Source organism: Pseudophryne corroboree, chromosome 4 (genome assembly GCF_028390025.1).
Source record: "Pseudophryne corroboree isolate aPseCor3 chromosome 4, aPseCor3.hap2, whole genome shotgun sequence".
Taxonomy (NCBI): domain Eukaryota; kingdom Metazoa; phylum Chordata; class Amphibia; order Anura; family Myobatrachidae; genus Pseudophryne; species Pseudophryne corroboree.
This window is the reverse complement of record NC_086447.1, coordinates 418241204-418259147: the sequence shown is the minus strand read 5'-3', so window position 1 is coordinate 418259147 and position 17944 is coordinate 418241204. Positions and strand designations below refer to the sequence as shown.

At 46.5% G+C, this 17944-nt stretch overlaps 1 protein-coding gene across 1 annotated transcript in view; it reads right to left on the bottom strand.

The window, feature by feature from the left end:
• Nucleotides 1-17944, bottom strand: part of CD109 (CD109 molecule) — a 559535-nt gene that overhangs the window by 257045 nt on the left and 284546 nt on the right. The window lies entirely within an intron of this gene.

Sequence of the window (17944 nt, the reverse complement as noted above, 5' to 3'; positions counted from 1 at the left end):
AATGTAAGCATACAAATTGATATAAAGAGCTAAACTGACTGTATTGGAATTACATTCAATTTATGTGCTTATAATGGTTGAAATTGAAAATAACCACTGAAAGTGGGTTATAAATAGTTGTTGTAGACTTAATTATTATGTTATTAGTTAAAGTCTGGAAGAAAATCTATATATATATATAAAAATGGATGTATGTATGTATGTGTGTATGTATGTTCCAGCATAACTCTGGAATGGCTGGAGCAATTTACACCAAACTTGGTACACATATCCCTTTCAATCTGGAAAAATATACTGTGAGAGAAAGACACCCCTAGCACCCCTAGGGGTGGGGGTGGGAAGGAGGTAACATGTACAAATCCATAGTTTTTGGGTTCACGGAGATGAATAGTGACAATTCTGATGCCGTTTAAGTCCAAGTTCAGCCATCAGCATGGGGGGTGAGAAGGGGTGAAAAATAAAATGTTCAAAATGACCGACAGTGTCAAATCCATAGTTTTCGGGGTCGCTAAGTTGATCGCATATTGAAAATTGATATGTTACTTAGACTGACCATTAACATATAGGCTATGTATCTTCACGCTAATTCTATTAAGGGTTGGGTAATGAACTGAAACTTGAAGATGGGCACAATGAAAATATAGACTTATTGTGTTAACATTTCCACATGGACGAAGCCGCGAGCAAAAAGGTTTATATATATATATATATATATATACACACTGTATATAGATATATATATATCTAGATAGATATAGATATATGTTTTAACATGGCAGCAGCGGTTTACATGACAATTTAGGTCATGTGAGCTGGCTGCTGTCATGGTACCATGCCGCTTTCTGCCTCCAGCTCCGTGGTCAGTGCCAGACGGCTGCCGTGACCGGGAGTCATTCTCGGTCACATGTTGACAGGTGGTTGGCGTGGCTGTGCACGCATGGATGGCAGTAGCTGTCCATGCGCTCACATGAACGGATGTTGTTTCCGGTCACATGGTGCATACAGATGCTATTGGTGGATGCCGCTGCCTCCATAGCAACGAGGGATACTTCCTGTTGCTGCGCACGTGGCGATGGCTGATATTTGAAAATTACACAGGTGAGTCTTGTCTGCAATCAGTACATAGGGTATTTAACTGTTCTGAATGAGATGTGTCACTAGCTCATGATTAAGGTGTGAGGAGCACACCGAAACAGCTGTCGAGCCAGACGCACCCGCAGGTTGACTGACTTGTCTCCCATGCTCTGACTACATGGATGAGTACCCATATACCATTATGCTTCTTAATATGCACTTTTTGCACTTTATCAAAACGTCTGTTTGTCTGTTACAATTGAATATGGTAAAATCATGAACTATTCAAAACGGAAGTTGCTGGTTGGAATTTTTCATGTCCTAATACTTTTATGTAGCCGTGCAATATCCTAATCTTAAATCCTGAAAGTATGTGCAGCTGGTCTCATGCTTATATATATATATATATATATATATATATATATATATATATTGATAATGTCGATATTATCTTAAACCATAAAGCTATACCTTTAAACACACTTTTACCATGGAGCTGCTGCGGCCGCTAGACTTAATACACACGCTACGTACTTTGTACGCTATTTGCGTACAGAGTCCCGTACCGTGTACGGACTTAGCGTACAAACGCCGCGCTGGGGGTACAAAGTACACACAGCGCGCACACACTCTTGATATACTTTAAACCTTATTAGTAATGCAATGCAATGATATTATTACACTCTAAACCTTATGCAGCAAAGCACTGCAATGATGTTACACCTTAAACCTTATGCAGCGCTGACGGTACAAAGTACCCGCAGCGCGTACACAACTTATCAATACACTTTTAAACCTTATACAGTTAGGTAATGTAATACGCTTTAAACCCTAGCAGGGAAAAGAGGACACAACACCGATTTGTTACCCTTAAAATACCCTACAGCTGGGTACTAGACATCACCTTATAACCTTAGTCTGTCCCTTCCTATCATGCAAAGGCGAATCCCTTAGTCCTGGAATCATTTACACTGTTGATACTTGCTGATGTAGTGCAGGGGGCTAAGTGTAAAATGTGCACTATTTGGATTAAATATGTAATGTTTTGATAACCCTCCATGTGCTCACAAACTCCGCCGTAAATACCCATACCACGCGCAGGACCGCGGGAGCGACCATACGCAAATTGCGGATATGTGCACGCACGGCGGAACAAATGCACGCGCAGCGGGCATGTGTGTGTTGTTAGTACGTGGTGTGTGTACTGGAATATTTTTCGACTTTGACAATATATATACATATATATATAGTAAGGAGAGCTTGTGTATTTATAATGTAGCATATGGTATAACTGTAAACATTTAATGGGTGCCTGCACTTACTGTATTTGATGTTTTTACTGCAATTACTGTCATTTTCATATTATGTCACATTACACAATATACCACTGGTTCCCAAACTGTGTGCTAGGCACCCTGGGCTATCGTGTAGCTCTTGCAGGGGTGCCTCGGGTTGGTGGTTCAGGACCACATCAAATTATTTATGGTCAAAGTGATAGGCAGAAGCAGTGCTAGCGGCTGCCAACAATAAAACACGAGGCCAATCAGATGCACAACTGTACATCCCACATAGCAGACCCTAAGGGTGGCAGGTAGGCTCAATTTACTTCATTTAATTTTTTTGGTTCAAAATGTATCAATAAAAAAAGCTTTATTCCTTATTGCCGTGAACAAAAATGCCGATACTTACAGAGCGCTGAGAGTCAAGATAGTCTGAGAACCAATGCCATACACTACATCTATATAAGTGAGAAAGTCTGCCTGTTTGCCTTTTATGCACGGCCAGAGTTTTGTGCCTCCTCCACCATATTTGGCATGGTGGTGTAGTTTGACCAGAATCAGGTTTCTGCCTAGGTTTGAACTTATACCCCTTGCAGACTTAGAGCCAGGGTTGCACCCAGGAATTTGTACACTGGTGCTCCCAGGTGTGACCCAGCTTGAGACCCCATTCAGACTTGCAGGCCGACCTGGCATATTGCCGTGTTGGTGACGTCACCACCTATGGTGTTATAAGCGAGGACAATATAAAGCAATCAAGGCTGCAGGTGTACTACAGGGCCCAGTCTTCAACCCGGGGAACGCCGTGTATCCCAGCTAGTATACAATAAAAAGTTATTATATGACAAATATATATTTTATTGTAGCAAGAGCGTTTATTTCAAGATACTAAAAGCAGCAATGTCAAGTATATGTAATTTCACTGAGCACTAAAATACAGATGATGTTTTAACGCTTTATGTGTATTATTCTATGGGTCTTTTTTTTTTTAAAGTACAATTTATATGTGGGAATATAAAAATGAGATAGAGGATTGGATGTAAAGGAGAGACTATAAGAAGGTAGAAGATAGACTGTCTATTGACCATTAAGGGTTAGCAACCACTGTCGGTTTACACAGAATGGTAGGTGGTTTTCTATCGATGGCAGGTGTTTTCCAGTGATGGACAAAGCAATGTTTTACAAGAGACTACGGTGGTCATTACTTTATCTGAGTGTTGTCCATTACCACACGTCTATTGCTTAGCAAGGTGGCCTTATGTAAGCGGTATGGTCTAGTAGTAAAGCATTATGTTAGATCGGAAAGCTGCTAATCATAGAAACTCAGCAAGGTGATTTTGTTATAATAAACCTAATAAACAAGCAACCCCCAGCCCAGGGCCGGATTAAGATTATGGGAGGGACTGGCGGTTTGCACTTAAAACAGGCGGCCTGTCCTCTTTCCTTCGGCCCTCCATATCTTGCCAGCTCAGGGGACCACTTGTCACCCTGGTCGGGAAGCTCCATCGGCTGCTTGTGAAACCTCATACTGCGACTGAGCTTCTACCTGCACTGCACACTGTCCTGCTTGTATTCTGACTGTCAAGGTTCCTCCTTCTGCTGCAGCACAAGAGGGAGAGCCGGTGATGTCAGTGTGATCCGGCCGGATGCCCTCCTGAGAAAGGCCTGAGGTACAATGTCCCCTGCACTTTAATCTGGTTCTACTCCTGCCCCTTGTTTCTCCATTGATTTCTGTACATTATTCACCAGTTTTGGCATGTGCTTCAGCTGCAACTATATTTTGTTGTTATTTTACCCGACAACATCTTTGCAGCAGTGCAGTTCCATGCCTAGGCAGAAGTCTGACCGTGCATTAGGGATGTAGTTTAAACCATCAATATTTTATATCCAAAGAACCCTTTGATTATGCAACCCTAATAAAAAGTATTTCAAGCTACTTTCAGTAGTACCCAGGATTTATTGTGAGTCTCCAAATTTATTGAACTGATCACTGGATTACTGAAGTTTGAACATGAACTTTTTGAAATACGTTATACCTTCAATAAAGGAACGACTTTAAGTACAGGGATTTAAGTTGTATGCACTCTGGCAATCAATCATCGGACAGGAGAGTTGTACATTATTATCAGGTCCTTGATTTGCTGAAATAATAGTACTTACACTTCCATTGGAGGACAGAACTATTTGTTATCCTCCTATGGAATGGGGATTGTTGTCCCAAATGCATGCAGTTTACGAATTCAGCCACCTACTTTTTATGCCTTCTTGGATAGAAATGTGAATGAGTTCTTAAAGCTATGTGAATAATATACAACCGACGTTATACAGTGTAAACTTTCCAACGCATTAAAAGGCCTGATTCTGAGTTGCATGCCATGGCATCTGTGTCTGTGACTTTATGCAAATACCACTACAAGCCCTTCCCTGGGTACAGCCAAGCATCCGGATGTGCAGTGACTGAGATGCCCACTTTAAGCGCATTCAGACACTGCTAACGTGCTTGATTCGTCTTTAGATGTAACCATAAGTTGCACCAGCAAATCTTGCACTCGCCCCATGCTAGGTGCAGGCTGTCTATCAAAGTATGGCCTCCAATGTGAGCAATTATGCGTCTGAGTTAATAACCACTTCAGTGACATGCCTGTGACATTCCCATAGCATGCCTATAAGACAAACCATATCTGCGCGTCCGTATAGCTACCTCCCACTCACCCAATCATCAGGAACGCCCAACACATTTACAAAACATTTCTGAGACTATGCGCCTCAATCACATCTGTAACTCTGTGCTCAGGGCTCTGGACAATTGCTCAGCAGAAATAGAAAACAAGGTTCATTTGCATAAAATCAGCTTTTATATATATATATATATATATATATATATATATAAAAAATATATAGTATATACAGTACAACATATATATCTATCTGCTGCAGAGTGTAGTGATGGTCTCTGATACTGTATGAAAATATCTTATGAATAACCACTAGACATGTTTTATATGGGGAATCTAACTTCCAAATACTACACCATTGCAACACAGACATTAAACCTTTGAAAACCTGAAATATACAGTACAGCTGTGTCCTCCTACATCTTTGCTGCAATCACGTTAAACAGCCCTTCTAGTCACATCATGCCGTGGTGTGACTTGGTAGCGGCGAGCGTCTTTATGAGCGACTTTTTCCGTTTAAATGCATCTAAGTCACATTGCTATGCTATGCACAAGCAGCTTATGCTGATTAAAATGATATGCGGCATGCTTATATTCAGTGAGTGACTGCAGCTGTATCTGCATACGTAAGACTACATTAGTGTTTTTCCTGTAAGTCACTGTAATGTGGCATTTCGTATGCAGATACAGCTGCAATCGCACACAGAATATAGGCATGCCACATATCATGTTAATTAGCATAAGCTGCTTGTGCATCCTAGTCACATAGCGATGCAAACAAGTGCATTTTCTGCAAAAAAAGATGCCCAATGTTAGCAGAGCTGCCAGGGAGCTGTCGGCTCACGCACGCCATGCATCTCCTGCTGCATATTACGTATTGAGACAAGATGTATGAGTACACATCCGTAAGTTAAAAAAAACAACAACATGCAAACAAAATGCAGTTAAATGTAAAGCACAGAACTACCCCAAGGAAACATTTACTTATAAATTATAAAATAATGCAGCTGCCACTAAAGCAATTAAAGGAGGGATTAATTGTGGACAGAAACATGTAAATATTTCCTATACAGATGGAGCCATGCTAATCGTTGCTCCATCTGTGCCTAGTCACGCCCGGCGAGGCAGACCGCCGGGAGCGAACGGGGAGCGCGTGCGACGTAGACGCGCATGCACCCCATCTAAAGTGAATGGGAGAGTCTGTGTACGCTCGGCGGCAGGGGCAGAGGCGAAGACACTCGAAGACACTCCTAGGCACGCCGCTCGCCTAGCTCAATATGCGTGGCTCCATCTGTATGTCGCTTTAATCCAACTATGCTGGTCCATAAATGGTCCACTACAAATCTTACACCATAAAGGCCCTTTTTCTATATCAGAGATTCAGAATAAGATGGAAACTAAAAATAAGATTTTACTTACCGATAAATCTATTTCTCGTAGTCCGTAGTGGATGCTGGGACTCCGTCAGGACCATGGGGATTAGCGGCTCCGCAGGAGACAGGGCACAAAAATAAAAGCTTTAGGACTAGGTGGTGTGCACTGGCTCCTCCCCCCATGACCCTCCTCCAAGCCTCAGTTAGGATACTGTGCCCGGACGAGCGTACACAATAAGGAAGGATTTTGAATCCCGGGTAAGACTCATACCAGCCACACCAATCACACCGTACAACTTGTGATCTGAACCCAGTTAACAGTATGACAAACGTAGGAGCCTCTGAACAGACGGCTCACAACAATAACAACCCGATTTTTTTGTAACAATAACTATGTACAAGTATTGCAGACAATCCGCACTTGGGATGGGCGCCCAGCATCCACTACGGACTACGAGAAATAGATTTATCGGTAAGTAAAATCTTATTTTCTCTGACGTCCAAGTGGATGCTGGGACTCCGTCAGGACCATGGGGATTATACCAAAGCTCCCAAACGGGCGGGAGAGTGCGGATGACTCTGCAGCACCGAATGAGAGAACTCCAGGTCCTCTTTAGCCAGGGTATCAAATTTGTAGAATTTTACAAACGTGTTCTCCCCCGACCACGTAGCTGCTCGGCAGAGTTGTAATGCCGAGACCCCTCGGGCAGCCGCCCAAGATGAGCCCACCTTCCTTGTGGAATGGGCCTTGATAGATTTAGGCTGTGGCAGGCCTGCCACAGAATGTGCAAGTTGAATTGTGCTACAAATCCAACGAGCAATCGTCTGCTTAGAAGCAGGAGCACCCAGCTTGTTGGGTGCATACAGTATAAACAGCGAGTCAGATTTTCTGACTCCAGCCGTCCTTGAAATATATATTTTCAATGCCCTGACAACGTCCAGCAACTTGGAATCCTCCAAATCGCTAGTAGCCGCAGGCACCACAATAGGCTGGTTCAGGTGAAACGCTGAAACCACCTTAGGCAGAAACTGAGGACACGTCCGCAGTTCTGCCCTGTCCGAATGGAAAATCAGATATGGGCTTTTATACGATAAAGCCGCCAATTCTGACACTCTCCTGGCTGAAGCCAGGGCCAGTAGCATGGTTACTTTCCATGTAAGATATTTCAAATCCACCGATTTGAGTGGCTCAAACCAATGGGATTTGAGAAAATCCAAAACTACATTAAGATCCCACGGAGCCACTGGGGGCACAACCGGGGGCTGTATATGTAGTACTCCTTTTACAAAAGTCTGGACTTCAGGAACTGAAGCCAATTCTTTCTGGAAGAAAATCGACAGGGCCGAAATTTGAACCTTAATGGACCCTAATTTGAGGCCCATAGACAATCCTGTTTGCAGGAAATGTAGGAATCGACCCAGTTGAAATTCCTCCGTCGGGGCCTTCCTGGCCTCACACCACGCAACATATTTTCTCCAAATGCGGTGATAATGTTGTGCAGTCACCTCCTTCCTGGCTTTTACCAGGGTAGGGATGACCTCTTCCGGAATGCCTTTTTCCCTTAGAATTCGGCGTTCAACCGCCATGCCGTCAAACGCAGCCGCGGTAAGTCTTGGAATAGACACGGTCCCTGCTGAAGCAGGTCCCGTCTTAGAGGTAGAGGCCACGGATCTTCCGTGAGCATCTCCTGAAGTTCCGGGTACCAAGTTCTTCTTGGCCAATCCGGAGCCACGAGTATCGTTCTTACTCCCCTTTGCCGTATAATTCTCAGTACTTTTGGTATGAGAGGCAGAGGAGGAAACACATACACTGACTGGAACACCCACGGTGTTACCAGAGCGTCCACAGCTATTGCCTGAGGGTCTCTTGACCTTGCGCAATACCTGTCCAGTTTTTTGTTGAGGCGGGACGCCATCATATCCACCTTTGGTTTTTCCCAACGGTTCACAATCATGTGAAAGACTTCTGGATGAAGTCCCCACTCTCCCGGGTGTAGATCGTGTCTGCTGAGGAAGTCCGCTTCCCAGTTGTCCACTCCCGGAATGAACACTGCTGACAATGCTATCACATGATCTTCCGCCCAGCGAAGAATCCTTGCAGCTTCTGCCATTGCCCTCCTGCTTCTTGTGTCGCCCTGTCTGTTTACGTGGGCGACTGCCGTGATGTTGTCCGACTGGATCAACACCGGCTGACCCTGAAGCAGGGGTTTTGCCAGGCTTAGAGCATTGTAAATCGCTCTTAGCTCCAGTATATTTATGTGAAGAGACATCTCCAGGCTTGACCACACTCCCTGGAAGTTTCTTCCCTGTGTGACCGCTCCCCAGCCTCTCAGACTGGCATCCGTGGTCACCAGGACCCAGTCCTGTATGCCGAATCTGCGGCCCTCTAACAGATGAGCACTCTGCAACCACCACAGAAGAGACACCCTTGTCCGTGGAGACAAAGTTATCCGCTGATGCATCTGCAGATGCGATCCGGACCATTTGTCCAGCAGATCCCACTGAAAAGTTCGTGCGTGGAATCTGCCGAATGGAATCGCTTTGTAAGAAGCCACCATTTTTCCCAGGACTCTTGTGCATTGATGCACAGACACTTTTCCTGGTTTTAGGAGGTTCCTGACAAGTTCGGATAACTCCCTGGCTTTCTCCTCCGGAAGAAACACCTTTTTCTGAACCGTGTCCAGAATCATTCCCAGGAACAGCAGACGTGTCGTCGGGGTCAATTGAGATTTTGGAAAATTCAGAATCCACCCGTGCTGTTGCAGCACTACTTGGGTTAGTGCTACTACGTCCCCCAGCTGTTCTCTGGACCTTGCCCTTATCAGGAGATCGTCCAAGTAAGGGATAATTAATACGCCTTTTCTTCGCAGAAGAAACATCATTTCGGCCATTACCTTGGTAAAGACCCGAGGTGCCGTGGACAATCCAAACGGCAGCGTCTGAAACTGATAATGACAGTTTTGCACCACGAACCTGAGGTACCCTTGATGTGAAGGGCAAATTGGGACATGCAGGTAAGCATCCTTGATGTCCAGGGACACCATAAAGTCCCCTTCTTCCAGATTCGCTATCACTGCTCTGAGTGACTCCATCTTGAACTTGAATTTTTGTATGTACAGGTTCAAAGATTTCAGATTTAGAATAGGTCTTACCGAGCCGTCCGGCTTCGGTACCACAAATAGTGTGGAATAATACCCCTTTCCCTGTTGTAGGAGGGGTACCTTGACTATCACCTGCTGAGAATACAGCTTGTGAATGGCTTCCAATACCGTCGCCCTGTCTGAGGGAGACGTTGGCAGAGCAGACTTTAGGAACCGGCGAGGGGGAGACTTCTCGAATTCCAACCTGTAACCCTGAGATACTACCTGCAGGATCCAGGGGTCCACCTGTGAGTGAGCCCACTGTGCGCTGAAATTCTTGAGTCGACCCCCCACCGCCCCTGAGTCCGCTTGTAAAGCCCCAACGTCATGCTGAGGGCTTTGCAGAAGCCGGGGAGGGCTTCTGCTCCTGGGAGGGAGCTGCTTGGTGCACTCTCTTACCCTTTCCTTTGCCTCGGGGCAGATATGACTGTCCTTTTGCCCTCTTGTTCTTATAGGAACGAAAGGACTGCGGCTGAAAAGACGGTGTCTTTTTCTGTTGGGAGGGGACCTGAGGTAAAAAGGTGGATTTCCCGGCTGTTGCCGTGGCCACCAAATCCGATAGACCGACCCCAAATAATTCCTCCCCTTTATACGGCAATACTTCCATATGCCGTTTGGAATCCGCATCACCTGACCACTGTCGCGTCCATAAACTTCTTCTGGCAGATATGGACCTCGCACTTACTCTCGATGCCAGAGTGCAAATATCCCTCTGAGCATCTCGCATATAAAGAAAAGCATCCTTTAATTGCTCTATAGTCAATAAAATACTGTCCCTATCCAGGGTATCAATATTTTCAGTCAGGGAATCCGACCAAACCACCCCAGCACTGCACATCCATGCAGAGGCGATGGCTGGTCGCAGTATAACACCAGTATGAGTGTATATACTTTTCAGGGTAGTTTCCAGCCTCCTATCAGCTGGATCCTTGAGGGCGGCCGTTTCAGGAGACGGTAACGCCACTTGTTTTGATAAGCGTGTGAGTGCCTTATCCACCCTAGGGAGTGTTTCCCAGCGCGCCCTAACCTCTGGCGGGAAAGGATATAATGCCAATAACTTCTTTGAAATTAGCAGTTTTCTATCGGGGTTAACCCACGCTTCATCACACACTTCATTTAATTCCTCTGATTCAGGAAAAACTACAGGTAGTTTTTTCAGACCCCACATAATACCCCTTTTTGTGGTACTTGCAGTATCAGAGATATGCAAAGCCTCCTTCATTGCCGTGATCATATAACGTGTGGCCCTACTGGAAAATACGTTTGTTTCTTCACCGTCGACACTAGATTCGGTGTCCGTGTCTGGGTCTGTGTCGACCGACTGAGGTAAAGGGCGTTTTACAGCCCCTGACGGTGTCTGAGACGCCTGGACAGGTACTAACTGGTTTGCCGGCCGTCTCATGTCGTCAACTGATTTTTGTAACGTGCTGACATTATCACGTAATTCCATAAACAAAGCCATCCATTCCGGTGTCGACTCCCTAGGGGGTGACATCACCATTACCGGCAATTGCTCCGCCTCCACACCAACATCGTCCTCATACATGTCGACACACACGTACCGACACACAGCAGACACACAGGGAATGCTCTTATCGAAGACAGGACCCCACTAGCCCTTTGGGGAGACAGAGGGAGAGTTTGCCAGCACACACCCAAGCGCTATAAATATATAGGAACAACCCTACAGAAGTGTTGTTTCCTTTATAGCAGCTTAATATATCAATATCGCCAAAAAAGTGCCCCCCCTCTCTGTTTTTTTTACCCTGTTTCTGTAGTGCAGTGCAGGGGAGAGTCCTGGGAGCCTTCCTCGCAGCGGAGCTGTGCAGGAAAATGGCGCTGTGTGCTGAGGAGATAGGCCCCGCCCCCTATTTCGGCGGGCTCTTCTCCCGATGTTTGTGAGACCTGGCAGGGGTTAAATACATCCATATAGCCCCAGGGGCTATATGTGATGTATTTTTAGCCAGAACAAGGTATTATCATTGCTGCCCAGGGCGCCCCCCCCCAGCGCCCTGCACCCTCAGTGACCGCTGGTGTGAAGTGTGCTGACAACAATGGCGCACAGCTGCAGTGCTGTGCGCTACCTCATGAAGACTGAAAAGTCTTCTGCCGCCGGTTTCTGGACCTCTTCACTTTTCGGCATCTGCAAGGGGGTCGGCGGCGCGGCTCCGGGACCGGACTCCATGGCTGGGCCTGTGTTCGATCCCTCTGGAGCTAATGGTGTCCAGTAGCCTAAGAAGCCAATCCATCCTGCACGCAGGTGAGTTCACTTCTTCTCCCCTAAGTCCCTCGTTGCAGTGAGCCTGTTGCCAGCAGGACTCACTGAAAATAAAAAACCTAATAACTTTTTCTAAGCAGCTCTTTAGGAGAGCCACCTAGATTGCACCCTGCTCGGACGGGCACAAAAACCTAACTGGGGCTTGGAGGAGGGTCATGGGGGGAGGAGCCAGTGCACACCACCTAGTCCTAAAGCTTTTATTTTTGTGCCCTGTCTCCTGCGGAGCCGCTAATCCCCATGGTCCTGACGGAGTCCCAGCATCCACTAGGACGTCAGAGAAATATATCTTAGGGGAAACGTTCCCAGATGTTCAGCTGCATTTTTTACTCAGTTTGTAATAATGCAATATTTTCCAGAAGCAGCGGCACTTGTATTCTATTACTGCTTTGTGTGTTGTGCATGTCTTTCATTTGCGTATTTGTATTCACCAAACGAGATTAAACTGTATAATTAGCTCAAATCAACTGGCAGACGCAGATTTTGGCTGCATGTCTTTTTTATATTTTGGATGTTCCTTTGGCTCGTGACTTCATACTTGCATTGTTTTGCCAAAAAGTATTATCAGTACATAAAAGAATGACGACTATCAACAAAACTACTCTTTGGAGGAACCCTGGTGTTTCATGAGCTCCACCAATGTATTCTTTCAGATTCAAATAATTAATGGCATCTTCAATTTAGCTGGGATAAAATTAAAAAGACGTAAGATATTGACCGTTTGTTCATATACCAATGATGATTACTCTTTATGAACTGATTATATAATTCTGGAACAAATGACTACAACAGCCAATTAATTTTTTATATTTGTCTTTCTCTAGAGCAGGGGTCAGCAACCCTTGGCAGTGGATGTTGGGAATGGCACCCTGCTGGTTCCGTGTTGATCCTTCCCTCCTCCTCTCACATAGTGCTACCAAGCTGTGCAGAAATCTTATTGCAATGAGATACAGATGTTCTGTGTCATACTGGGCCCCACCACAGAGAAGACAGAGATGCTGCAACACTTTCTTTCCACAGAAGGGGTGTGTTTGAGAGACACGGCATTGACGATTGGCTATGAGGAGGTTAAATGCTGTGCTGAGGTGTGTGATTTGTTATGGAAGAACAGTACTCTGTTACCAGAGCTATGATTAGCTGGGGTGCAGCATATGCTTTGACTGTGCTTCCTCCTTACCTTCCAGCTGTGTGACTGCCTATGGCATTTCCTGACACAAACAGATGGGGTTTACAGGAGGGGATCTCTTCTGGACGATTGCAGAGATTTCTTTTGAGAGGCGGACTGTGTAGCCACAAGCTGTGCAGTGTTTCTCACACTGCACCGATACAGCGTGAGTTAAGCACTGCGAGTAGCCTGAGAAACCGTTCTCCTGCCATACAGTAAGCAGATTGCCCTGGTCAGTACAACAACGTAGTCACTGTACTAACACTGCTAGTTTTACAGCACTGAGAGACATCCTGCATCGCTACATATCCCAGTGATACAGGATGTCTTATAGCTTAAATGTAATAACAAGACAGCCATCAGAGAGGTGTTACGGTAAGTCACCTCTCTAGGATCACTGCCCAGCGTGATGGCAGTGGTCCGAGGCAGCGTGGTGTAGAAAGGTCAGGTCCAGGCGAAGCCTGATGGCCAAGGCCAGATACTGGAGTGGGGACGCCGGTCGTGAAATAAGCAAAGTGGCTGTGGGGAGGTGGAAGGCAGCGCATGAGAACCAAGCTGATTCCCTTCCTACCAACACCAGGAGACCAAAGGCTGATGCACGTAGCGGCGGCAAGATGGTGGCTAAGAGCAGGTACCGATGTTCTTTCCTCTCCTCCTGCCGATGATGACCAGGCCTCCGCACCTCTCGGCAGGTGGCAGTGGGCAAAAAAGGAGATTTATGGTAGACTTGCCATTGTTAAATATCTTTCTGCGAGGTACACTGTATTCCACAGGGAATAACATTGGGGTGTAGTGTAGAGTTGGATCTTGACCCGAGGCTAAAGCTTTGAGCGTTCCCAGGATGCACTGCACCACCTCCTCTATAGCACCGCCTCCAGGCACTGGAGCTCAGTTTTGTTAACCAGTCCAATGCAGTAGCAGAGGTAAGAGAGACGGTAGATGTTAGTCACATAGAACCACATTCTCACGACAGGAGAAGGGACCAGCGGCTAATGCCATACAAACCCAAAGAAGCTAAGTGCGTCACGGTGGGCGCCCTGTGGAATCTAGTGTACCTCGCAGAAAGATTTAACTATGGTAAGTCTACCATAAATCTCCTTTTCTGCAGCGGGGTACACTGGTATTCCACAGGGAATAACATCGGAGATGTCCTAAAGCAGTTCTTCATGGGAGAGGATGCACTGTAGCGGGCACAAGAACCCGGCGTCCAAAGGTAGAATCCTGGGAGGCGGAAGTATCAAAGGTATATGACCTAATGTGTTCACTGAGGACCACGTAGCCGCCTTGCACAATTGTTCTACAGACGCGCCATGGCGGGCCGCCCAAGAAGGTCCAACAGACTGAGTAGAATGGGCCTTGATAGCAGCAGGAGCTGGGAGCCCAGCCTGCGCATAAGCTTGTGCAATCACCATTCTAATACATCTGGCCAAGGTTTGCTTATTCGCAGGCCAGCCACGTTTGTGAAAACCAAAAAGGACAAAAAGGGTATTGGACCTCCCGAAGAAGAGGCAGTCCTCTCCACGTAAATACAGAGAGCCCGTGCCACATCCAAAGACCATACTTTGGAGGACAAACCAGAAGAGATGAAGGCTAGAACCACAATCTCCTGGTTAAGTTGAAAAGATGATACCACCTTAGGCAAATAACCTGGGCGAGTTCGAAAAATCAGAAAGGGCGGACGTCAGGACAAAGCTCCTAAGTCCGACACCGTCCTAGCAGAGGCAATAGCCAATAAAAAAAAAAACCTTAAACGTAAGGCATTTTAGGTCCACAGACTCAAGAGGTTCAAATGGAGACTCTTGTAGGGCTTTCAGAACCAACAGATCCCATGGAGTCAAAGGAGGGACATAGGGAGGCTGAATCCGTAAAACACCCTGAGTGTGAACGTCAGGAAGAAATGCAATTTTTCTCTGAAACCACACCGACAAGGCAGATATATGGACATTGAGGGAGGCCAGATGAAGGCCCAAGTCTAGGCCTTGTTGTAGAAAAGCCAAAAGCATGGAAGTTCTGAAAGTATATGTATCATAATTCTTAGCAGCACACCAGGTGAAGTAAGAATTCCAGACCCTGTAATAAATCCAAGCCGAAGCAGGTATACGGGCTTTTAACATAGTTTGAATGACCGCCTCAGAGAATCCTTTTGCTCTCAGGAGTCATGCTTCAAGAGCCAAGCCATCAAAGCCAGTCTGGCCAGGTCCGGGTAGACACAAGGACCCTGAACAAGGAGGTCTGGGCGTTGAGGACGCTCTATCGAGAGACCCTGCAGGTCTGAGAACCAATGCCGTCTGGGCCACACTGGAGCGACTATAAGTAGTATTTCTCCTTCTTGCTTGAACTTCCTTATTACCCTGGGCAGGAGTGATACATGAGGGAACACGTACGGCAGCCGAAAGTTCCATGGAATTGCCAGTGCGCCCACGAACGCTTGAGGATCCCTTGTCCTTGCTCTGAAGAACGGAACCTTGTGATTGTGTTGAGACGCCATCAGGTCTACATCTGGTAGGCCCCACTTGTCCACTAGGAGTATAAAGACTTCTGGATGAAGACTCCACTCTCCGGCGTGCACGTCCTGATGACTGAGGAAGTCCGCTTCCCAGTTGAGGACTCCCGGAATGAACATTGCCGATATTTCTGGCAGATGGCGTTCCGCCAATTGAAGTATTTTTGAAACTTCCATCACAGCTTTGAGGTGCCGCCTTGATGATTTCTGTACGCCACCGTGGTGGCGTTGTCTGATTGTACTTGAACAGGCCTGTTCTGTATCAGAGTCAATGCATTGAACACTGCCCGCAGTTCCAGAATGTTTATCGGGAGGAGACATTCCTCCTTGGTCCATCGACCCTGGAGTGAGTGTTGCTCCAACACCGCGCCCCAGCCCCGTAGACTGGCATCCATTGTCAGTAGGACCCAGTTGGAGTTCCAGAAGGGACAGCCCCTGCTTAACTGTCGGTCCTGTAGCCACCAGCTCAGTGACAGACGTACCTCCGGATTTAAGGAAATCATTTGAGACCTGATCCGATGGGGCAATCCGTCCCACCTGGCAAGGATTAAACTCTGCAGAGGGCGGGAATGAAATTGAGCGTACGCCACCATATCGAAAACCGACACCATGAGGCTTAGTACTTGCATCGCCGAGTGTATCGACACTCTCAGGCGAGAGAGGAAGTATCTGATCTTGTCCTGAAGTTTCAGGACCTTCTCCAGAGACAGAAACAGTCTTTGGCTGTGTGTGAGCACCAGCGAGGACTTCTTCCAATATATGAGCCACCCGTGGGCTTGTAGAAATTGGACCAACATATACAGTCGACTGAGGAGGACATCTTGGGAGTTCGCCAGAATCAGCAAGTCGTCTAGATATGGCAGGATCCTGATTCCCTGACGGCAGACGAAAGCAGTCATCATGGCAACGACCTTGGTGAAAATCCGAGGTGCCATGGCCAGTCCAAATGGCAGAGCCTGGAATTGAAAATGAAGGTTTCCAATAGCAAACCGCATATATTGCTGATGCAAAATGGCAATAGGTATGCACAGGTAAGCATCCTGTATGTCCAGGGATACTATATAGTCATCGGGTTCCATGGCCAGTACAATAGAACGCAGGGTTTTCATACGGAATTTGGGTCCTCTCACAAACTTGTTCAATGATTTCAGGTTGAGGATAGGTCGGAAAGACCCATTTGGTTTCGGAACTAGAAACAGGGTTGAATAGTATTCCCTGCCTCTCTGGGACAGAGGTACCGGCACTACCACTCCTGTTTCCAGGAGGGATTGTACAACTAGGTGTAGAGCTTGCACTTTCAATGGATCCGAGGGGATAACCGTTGAACAGAACTGGCGAGGGGGATGTCTGTTGAATGAGATTGCATACCCGTGAGAGACAACTTCCCACACCCAAGTGTCTGAAGTGGTCTTTAACCAGGCCTGGGCGGACTGCAGAAGTCGGCCTCCCACACTGGGGTCCCCCAGGGGTAGGCCCGCCCCATCATGCAGCAGGCTTGTCTTGTTTGGAAGCAGGCTGACGGGCGGCCCAGGATTGTTTCAATTTGGGCTTAATGGTTTTGGAAGTATGAGCCTGTCTCGGGTACGCATGACCTTTTGCTTTACCTGGAGGTCGAAAGGAACGAAAAGTTGTCCTCTTAGCCTTCGGTCTAGAAGGATTAGTACTTGGTAGAAACGCAGTCTTGACTGTCGCCAAGTCAGTCACAATCTTGTTCAGATCCTCCCCAAATAGTATGTCTCTCTTAAAAGGAAGCACCTCAAAGTTCTTTTTAGAGTCCAGGTCCACTTTCCAGGACCTCAACCACAGAATCCGGCGAGCCAGGATAGACGTAGTAGATGCCTTGGCCGCAATGACCCCTGCATCAGAGACCGCCTACTGAATATAGTGAGAGGCTGTGGTAATATACGATAGATATTGTCTGGCAGTGTCAGAAAAATCCTGAGGCAGCTCATCCTCAATTGCCTGAATCCATGCTTCAATTCCTTTCACCGCCCAAGAGGCAGCCATAGTGGGTCTACGTACAGCACTGGTAAGAGTGTAAATAGACTTCAAGCATCCCTCCACATGCTTATCCGTTGGTTCCTTCAGTGAGGTGACCATAGTGACAGGCAGAGTAGATAATGATAATGAGCGAGCATCTTTTTAGACAGGGAAAACTTCTTTCCTGGAGATGACCAGGATTTCTGACGTATGTGAATTAAAAGGTCAGAATGTGGTAAAACTACTTTAGCAACCTTCTGATGTTTGAACTTATCATGTTTCTTAGACGTAGCAGGGGGCTCAATGTCATCATCAATTTGGAGAATCAGCTTGATAGCCTCCACAAGGTCCGGAACATCAACCTGGGTTGTAGATTCCTCATCAGAATCAACTGCATCAGTGTCTGATGGATCAGTTTATTCCCCATCCTCATCGGAAGAATTATCCAAAATATTAGTGGATTGTGAGGAAGAAATGGCCCG